The following is an 8,377-nucleotide window of genomic DNA, read 5'->3' as shown; positions in this document are numbered from 1 at the left end:
GTTTACTCCGAAATCTGAAGAGGCTATTCGTTCCTCTCAGTCCTCACTGCCGACGGTTCCCTGTTAAGCGCTAATTTCACGGAAATCCAGACTAAATGGGCAGGTTCTCGGTCGCTTCCAAGCGAGCTTGTATGCGAGCATCTTGCCGCATCGACAAACGAATTTCTCTCTACGAGTGGCTTCCCCAACGATGCTGTAATCCGGCTCGTATTATATTATTCCTCAAGTCTGCCGGTTTGTCTGAGCTCTCCATCGATTCGTCTACCGTTCCGGGGTTTGTCTCCATCTTGTCTACTCTTCGTATACGACCATAATCCGAGCTCTATTGATCCGAGGTTCATTCATCATGCACCTACTGAGCGGATATTAGCAACCTCGAGTCGTGTTGAGTTCCTGGATCACGATAAATCCCGTGATTCATCATCCTCGAATCCGTACACATTTTCGGGAAATCGTCCATGCGAATTGGAATTATCCGGTTTCCGCTCTCCCGATCGGTCCCAGCGAAGTTCTCCGGGACGCTCCATTGAGAATTCGGTTCCTGGAGAACTCTCCGAAGTCTCCGGAGCCCGTGGGACCGGGACAGAATTGTGCGGAAGTCTACCGGCGGAAGTTGCACTTGGTAAAATGTTGAGCCTAAACTTTTTGCTATCATATGCAGGGCTACCGCAGAAATCAAGGCAAAAGTTGCGCGCGGCATTAGTGACATAAGCACTTGCCTGTTGACCATCTGCTAGAGCTAATCCGAATGCCAAACAAAAGAAAGCGTCGGCGTCCGTGCCAACTGCAGGTGTCGACCCACACAGAGAACGATTGTCCATGCAAGGGACGAATATCTGTAAACACTGGTTCGCCGCGAGCTCTACAAACCCTCTCGAGAGCCGCACGGCTCGCGTTAGACTCGCACGAGAATGAATGTTTCTCTTTCACTTTTGGTTCCTAGAAGAGTCACCCCAAGCGCTATTGGGTATTGTGGACCTGCTTGAAAGGTGAAAAGTCTGAACATACTGGGAAGAGACGTGGATTCGCGAGGCTAATGCCATCCCTCATTCGGCAACGGAAGAATGATGCGGACGGTCGGAGCGTATTTCGGGAACGACTCGGATGACCTTGATGATTTTCTCCCGCTTGGAGAGGAGGCTGGACGCCCAGATTTTTTCGGAGCTCTCGCGAGGGGAACGCGTGGGCGTTTCCCAAATCTAGCGTACGCACCACGATTGCGCTGCGGCGGGTAATTTTGATACGTAACCTTTGGAACCGCAGAATTCTCCCCCAGCATCTGCTTGACCCTGTATAACCTTATTCCTTCGGATGGACTCATACGTGCCCCCGATCGATCGGAATATCATTCCATGGCTCGAAAACTAAGACTCCCTGTGACCCGGGAAAGTGTTCGATCAATCGGATCTGCATAGTCGGAGGCCCTCGGCTACGGCCCTTACCGTTCTTCGAAGACAAAGGCGGCGGCAGCCTCTCGCTCACGGCTGGCTTCAGAACTTCAACATTAAAGGAGAGAAGGATACGATATGCTTCGCTAATCTCAATTAAATATAAAGCATCTTCCCCCGGCGTTGAGTATCGCTTCAGCCTCGGAAACCCGCCGAGTTTCCTCGGCTGGCTCGACCACGTTACGGAGCTTGCTCGCGCGAGGGCGGTGGGAAGACTGCATCTTTGAATAGTAATCGAACTATGCGATTGGTATTTGCTTCCCAACTTCCAATTCGGCCTTTCCCGGGAAGGAGCCTTCTCTGATGGAGGCTGCGCTTTGATGTTGCAGTCTCGTGCGTAAGCATATTCTCGCCACAGTCGTCGACCCGAAAAGAGAACAAGCTCGAGCAGAAACCATAAGTTCGCGGGGGGTTTCCTTCCACTACATATGATTTCACATGGTTCAAGTATGAGTATATGTAGCCAAAACCGAGGCCCTTTCATGTCGGCTCAGCGAATTTCAGGCGGCTTCCCATCCCCGAAAACTGCGCTCCGCTTGATTTTCAAGGAACGGGTTCCCGGCGATTACGTCCCCGCAGTTGGACTTCCTTCAGGGAATGAAGCATTATTCAATCCATCAATCAATCAAACCTTCGACGACGATCGAGCCATCGAAGTTTGGCTCTCAATTAATGGATACGCGGTTTTTCCGTCACCCGGGAGCAGCTTGAGGAGCAGGGGAATTCTGAAATGAATGTATTTGGCCTCCGAGCGCTTCAATTCGGTGGGACACGGAATGCCTCTCAGAAGGAAACCCACATCGAGTGCAAGCCAAGATTATCCGGACGTCCTCGAGTTTTTTTCGTCCGGAAATAAATTCCACCGATTAGGGACGATCAAGCCGAATCAGCGAGCCATCGCTGCGAAACGGTAGAGATCCCGCCTTCTTCTGCGGAACTCGTAGATTTGTTGAACGTCACCGCGGACAGCGCCTCCTGGAGCGGAGTAGGTCGCGGAGAGTGAATATTCCTCAATGTTGTCGAACGAGCTCAAGCTCAATCGTCACTCTTCGGATCCGCGACCGTCGTTGAGACCAGCCTGGGCCATAGGGAACGTTCTCTCTCCTCCTGGGTCTCTTCTGGTCAGCGAAGGCTTCATGTAGCCTCAATGACGATGAGCGATGAGGCATCGCACGGAGTGGTGGAAGCTTCCAATTCCGTTTTTAGCGGATAGAGGGGAAATGAAAGCCGATGAATCGAAAACGAAGATCCGCCCATAGAGGCACCTCTGAATGTGACGCAAGCTGGACAGATTACCGAGATCACGGAACGTGAGACGATGCTGAAGGCGACCGTTTCTCACGATCAATCTTAAATCGGAATTCGATGGCGTCTTGTTTGTCCCGAATACATCCGCGAAACTCTGCGGATTGAATCTCTCTAATCATGGACCGGACGAGACCCTGACTGACAGATCAGCGGGGCTTCAATTCAGATAAATACACACCGCCGCGGCATAAATTCAGGAAACTCAAGAAACATGTTCGATTCCCGCTGATTCCTATCTCTTTTTCCCCCGCTCGCTCCTCGTCCGATGCACGTACAGGAATGCCAATGACTGGAGCAATATCACTCTCCCAAGCCTTGCATTCGAACCGCCGTTCCCTCGCGACCCACAACGGCGGCGCGTGGCGGTGGAAAGAGCGGCGCCAAGAGAAAAGACCTAAGCTCAGAGGAGACCGCAAGTTCTGAGCGTGAAAGTTTTCAATTTGGCGAGACGATAAAGATTCTAATTGAACTTTCCCACGTGGGTTCCGCGGGAAGGGATCTCGAGAGCGAGTAACCAATGCGTTTTTGCCTGAATGAATCGAGCCGAGAGGATGAAATCCCGCCGATTCTCCAGAGCCGCATGAGAGCAAGCCTCTAGACGAACTCTCTCTCGATTCAACTTCGGTTGCGGGGAACACATCAATCGTGGCATAGAAGAGTCCAAAAACACAACTGGGGCGTCCCGCGGAATCTCTCCACCTCATTTGGAATCGAAGCAGAGAATGTACCATATGGTGTCTACAGGTCGCAGCTATCCTTCCCATTGAAGGTCGCCATGGCGTCCATCGAAGCGGACTCAGGCAGACATCAAAGATCCATGTAACCCCGGAGAGCCGAAACTGATCAATGGAATCGTGATTACAGGAAATCCAAAGAAAAAATCTTATTTCTCGAAAGGAGAGATGGGTGTTCAGACGCTGGTCTTACACGTATGTCTCATCGTCATGTCGAGTCACTGGCTTAGTGGATGACGGAGTCCGGCTCCGATATCAGGAGGCAATGAAGGGGCTTAAAAGCAGCGCTGGACTCTTGCGATCGCTCGAGACGGAGCGCGACGAGAGGACAGAGTCTGAACTCTCTCAAAGTGCCGGGATCCGAGACCGATTCGCCTATTGTGGGCTAGGTCGGTTGGACAGGATCCGCGCCTCGAGACTCGCGACTCGTAGAACCGTGTCGATTGTGAACGGTTTCGATCAACACAGATTCAACTTGCAACAGTCCGTGAGCTCAGTACGGCTGTAATTAACGCGTGCTAACGATACCCTCGCAATGGATATTGTTGCTTGGTAATGCGTTTTTCTCGGTGCAGAGCAAAGGCTGGAATGCCTCCACGAACAGCTTATAGCACGAGTCCCTCAAATATGTTCTCGGTAGCAAACTAAAAGAAGGATGTCCCGGAAGGAGACCACGTCCAGTCTGTAGCATCGGAGGGAATAATACTATTGGAAGCTTCGGTCCAGGGCTCAAAAATCGTGAATTGCGACGCCCACGTTGGGACGCAATTTCGCAAAATGCCATTGAATGGCCTAAACTCACTGGCATATCATAAGCATTCCTGGATATCCGTTGTGAGTGTTCTGGCAGAAAACGATTTCCACGGAGCAGGAAATCGGCCCGAATCGCTCCCGGCACAGACCTGGAAGCTGCGCATCTGGAAACGAAAACAGCGGCTTTCCCGACCCACTGTCCTCAGTCTCGATCGCAAAGTCTCACTCGACTGGTGCGCATCGTAAATTACGTCTCGCCAAGGTCGTTTCAGCATCTTATTCTCGAAACTTATCTCGCGGTCTCTTTGTGCGATCCCCCTCTCTAATTCCCAATGTCCTACGTAGCGCACCAACGCCTTTCTCCACGGGCTGGCTTTTCGTTTGTCTCGAAAGCGTTGTCGGGAGACGTCGCAATTACCTATGAGGAACCAAATGATTCTAGAGGCAAATCACGCATTGTAGACGATTTTCCGCGGTGTCTGCATCGATTCCGACCTCGTGCCATCGATGCCGACCGTGTCTCCGGTGGTCGAGCGGGCCGAACATGGCCTCAGGCGAACCGAGCGAGCTCCTTGAAATGTCGAAATCGACGCGATTCCGTCTCATTTCCGTCATCACAGGTGACTATCGGTAGCCGTCCCTTTCCACGCATCTCGAGTTCACGCGAGACGAGCTTCGCTGCCAAGCAGTCTGCGCGATTTTTTTTATCTCGGAAAGAAAGAGAGCTTTGAGCCTGCCGACTCATGAACAGCGAGTCGACAATGGAGCCGGTCAGCGCATGAGTGAGAGGTTGCGCGTTCACACTTTCCGGCTCCTTTCGAAGAACCGTGTAATTGCACTCGAACCGGCGAGCATCTGTCAAAGCCTTCGACGAAAAGGGAATTTCGATGTTGTCTCCCGGACCGCTTGAAGACACCCTAGTTGAACGTAATGTTCCCATCACAGGAGCATCGCGCGAAGCGATTTTCGATGAGCGGGGCGTTTTCCCGGAGGATAGTTGCTTGATTGTTTACAGGCGAATAGCTCCACTACGTGGTTCGTCGTGACGAAGATGCATGTGAGTTCCCTGTTGGAGCTTAACTCCTTCTCCGGGAATTCACGATCAAGACCTACTCTCGTCGACGATCACACAAATCATCTGGAGACAGTTTCTCGCCACGATGTTCTGCCCCGCCCCCTTCCCTGTGTCTCATAAGTGTCGCCTTAAGGAGGGTCTCGATCCTCGATGTATCCCGCGCTAATAATTCCATGCGCTCCATGTTACTCCGATCCGCATAGAGGGGCACAATGACGGCGATAGGGGTCTTGGGCATGTCCGAACGCCATTCTCTGATATCGATGTATGCGTGGTCGAGGTTTTGCTATCAAATTCGTCGACAGAATCGATGATTGAGAATCCGATTGATTTATGTCCCAGGAGGCCGATGGAGCCTCGGATCTCTCTGAATCAGAAAAACGTGATTTGAGGATCAAGCCACCTTTTTTCTGTTGTTCCGAGCGAACCCGGAAGGAGCATTGGCGGTTCTCAGAAAGTTTGTGGACTAAATAAGGTGGCCCCGGATAAACTTTGCTCAATCCCTCGGTCGACTCCCAACGATGGCTCATCTCGGAAGATAATCGTTCTATTCTTGAAGATTCTTGGAGATTCTACCCGCGCGGAGGCTCGAGCTCTTGCAAACTTCCTTAGAGCGGCCAGACGGCGCGCTTGCAGGAGACCCCGATGAATAACGAATGATTTGAACATCTGCTCTGTCGCTTGAAAAGTTCTAATTCACTTCGTGATCTTCCCTCTACCCACCCACTGTCAAGGTTGACGAATGAGGCTCGTTTCGGTCTCTGGAAAGTTGATTGCCTTGAACGAAAGCTCGCGACCTCCAGGAACTTCCGCATTCGGAACCATCAAGTCCCGAGATCCGGGAATCCGACGAGCGAGCTTAACACCGGATATTCCCGCGTCGTCCGAATGACGTCGGCCTCTGCTCATGAATTTGCCTTGCCCTCCTGAAATTTCAGACTGATCGATGGATCGACGGCGATCTGGATCCTCATTGTTCCCCCGCTTGCTTACGGCAGCAGGATGAATGGGGAGAGACGAATGTGGTGCGAAAACGGGGAAAGATGCTTCCAATGCCCATAGCACGAGGGTAAGGATTCTCGCCGTGCTACGCGGGATCCTTCCAAGGCTCAAGCTCGGTCTAGGATTCCTTCTGATATCCCCGAAATTCTCTAATGGGAGGAAGAATCGATTAATTATCTTCTATTCCCCATTGGGAAGCCCCGGCTATCTGCTCGTGGAGGAACAGGGACTTGCTGCGCGTGCCGGCTCCCTACGCGCGTCAAAAAGGGTGGCAAGCGATCTTCGGAAGGGCGGTATTGCCGCTGTTGAGAGAAATCGGCCAAACTCTCGGTTTCGACTGGGATGTAGCTGACCGCATGCTCGTCATTTATGTTCCTCTTGGATACACCTCCCGACGCTGAGTCAACGTGATGCTACGTCTTCACGGAAAGGCTCAATTAGCTGTTGAGTGTTGTTTGTCCCGCCCTTGGGACGCTGACCAGCAAAGCGCCCAACCAAGCGCTCCTACGGCTTTGATGATGATGATGATGACGGCGGCGGCGGCGGCTGGAGCGGTGGTGGTGGTGGTGGTGGAAAAAACTATGAAGAGCCTCCTCATTTCAGGCTGTGGTTTCCGTAACGTGGAAACGTACGAGAGAGAGAGAGAGTGCCGTGGCCGAGACAGTTCGCGCACTATCTTGCGTTCTTTTATTTTGGTCGACATGCTCCAACGAGCACGGCGCGACTTTTTGGTGTGGTGCATTGATGAGAAACTCGACGTGATATTAAGCAACAGGAACTATTAATCGGAGTTTGGTTACACGGAAAACCCCCAGAGACTTGAGTGAGTGGCTTCAATATACGAACTCGTAGATGGCTTAGCCGACAAGCGGGCATACCACCTCACTCACGTGAGTGCTCCGACCAGGTTGGGCAGCGATGATGCTGATGATGCACTCTGCTCTTTCATAAGATGCACGTTCCCCGCCCCGCTAATACCGTGCGCCGTTTCAAGTTGCTTACGTACCGGTTCCGGTTTACGGCTATCCGTGTGGTATCGCAATGCCGGCCGTCGATATTCCGTAGGAACGACCTCTGGAAACTCAAATCCGATTCGAAACGCGTTCAGTTTATTTTTAGTCGCGCCAAGCGCACTAAGCGGCGACAAGCGGCATGTGCCCTCTTTTCAAACGGCAGCTCGGCCCGGTCCCGATTCGAATTTTCAGAAACACTGCTTCCAGCTCCTTGGAAACCGACCGCAAGCATGGAAGATTTCCGACGAGCAAAAGAATAGAGAAAATATACCGCCGATATCTCCAACGATAGAGTCCGGTGCAACGCCGACGACCCCGAATAATCACAAATTTTGTTCTTGTCTGTTCTGTGTAACCCTTGCCGACGATCCGGCTAGTGTGAGTCTCCGATACGGCGCCGTTTAGAGCTTCCTTGGCGCCGCTCCGTAAAGCTCGGCATTCTTGAATGGGAGCTACCTGTCGCTGAACTCGGAGCGCGATAAACGTCATCAGTCATTACGACGGCGTGCGATATTTGTATCGAGGGAGCGGGGAAGAAAAGCCAACAGTCATAAGATGGATCGACCACTCCGAGACGGATACTATTGCATCCCGAGTCGAAAACATTCCACGGTCCATTCTTCGACTGCGGACTCATACGGGGACCGTGGGTTTGCCCCGAATGGACGGCAATTGCGTGACCTTAGCCTTGCAATGCCTTGTCGGCTCCGATAAGACCGAAACGATGCGAAAGTCTCGCGAAGTCAGAACTCGGGGATCGAATCTTCAACTCGCTCCTCAGTCAAGAGCTCTTGAAGGACTTGAAGATGCTTCATAGTTTTGGTGCTCCTGAAGGTATCTATCGAGTTTTCCTCCCTCAGAAAGGATGATCGTCGAATGTATGAGTGGATGGAAAATACGTTCGCTGTAGCTTTCGAGAATCTTTGTGAGACTACATAGGCGCGCATCGGAGCCGATTCCCCTCAAGGCGCGACATGATCAGAACGAACAGTCGACGCTCGGAGTTCAGTTTGGGCTCGATTTCGTTCAATTGGGTAGGGGTGC

Source organism: Galendromus occidentalis, unplaced genomic scaffold, assembly GCF_000255335.2.
Source record: "Galendromus occidentalis unplaced genomic scaffold, Mocc_1.1 scf7180000077189, whole genome shotgun sequence".
NCBI classification, from domain to species: Eukaryota; Metazoa; Arthropoda; class Arachnida; order Mesostigmata; family Phytoseiidae; genus Galendromus; species Galendromus occidentalis.
This window is presented reverse-complemented; position numbering follows the sequence as displayed.